The sequence below is a fragment of the Electrona antarctica genome, assembly GCF_951216825.1.
Source record: "Electrona antarctica genome assembly, contig: scaffold_276, whole genome shotgun sequence".
Classification (NCBI taxonomy): domain Eukaryota; kingdom Metazoa; phylum Chordata; class Actinopteri; order Myctophiformes; family Myctophidae; genus Electrona; species Electrona antarctica.
In genome coordinates this window covers 155001-155597 of record NW_027637584.1, presented here as the reverse complement: position 1 = coordinate 155597, position 597 = coordinate 155001, and the positions used below count along the sequence as shown (strand labels likewise).

The following is a 597-nucleotide window of genomic DNA, read 5'->3' as shown; positions in this document are numbered from 1 at the left end:
GCCCAGAGCCGAAGGAGGAGTCTACCTTTCTGTGTCTGTGGAGATACAGATGGCCCAGAGCAGAAGGAGGAGTCTACCTTTCTGTGTCTAGAGATACAGACGGCCCAGAGCCGAAGGAGGAGTCTACCTTTCTGTGTCTGTGGAGATACAGACGGCCCAGAGCCGAAGGAGGAGTCTACCTTTCTGTGTCTGTGGAGATACAGACGGCCCAGAGCCGAAGGAGGAGTCTACCTTTCTGTGTCTGTGGAGATACAGATGGCCCAGAGCAGAAGGAGGAGTCTACCTTTCTGTGTCTAGAGATACAGACGGCCCAGAGCCGAAGGAGGAGTCTACCTTTCTGTGTCTGTGGAGATACAGACGGCCCAGAGCCGAAGGAGGAGTCTACCTTTCTGTGTCTAGAGATACAGATGGCCCAGAGCCGAAGGAGGAGTCTACGTTTCAGACCAAATGGAAGGAGCACAGAGCAACAGATGGTTCACATTTCCTCGTTTACTTTCAAGTTCATGTTTTCCAAAAAAAGGTACATTAGTCTGTTTTTTCTTTTTTTTTTAACAATAATTAAAATGTGCTGAAAGCACAGCGTCTAAAGTTGGGCTA

General features: G+C 49.1%; 1 protein-coding gene across 1 annotated transcript in view; it reads right to left on the bottom strand.

Annotated features, from left to right (window-relative positions):
- Nucleotides 1–474: 474 nt before the first annotated feature.
- top2b (DNA topoisomerase II beta) overlaps nt 475–597 on the bottom strand; it is an 88628-nt gene continuing 88505 nt past the window's right edge. Inside the window, exon 37 of the mRNA XM_079531667.1 lies at nt 475–597. This exon is cut by the window's right edge and continues 837 nt beyond it. The gene's annotated coding sequence lies outside the window, so the exon portion shown is untranslated.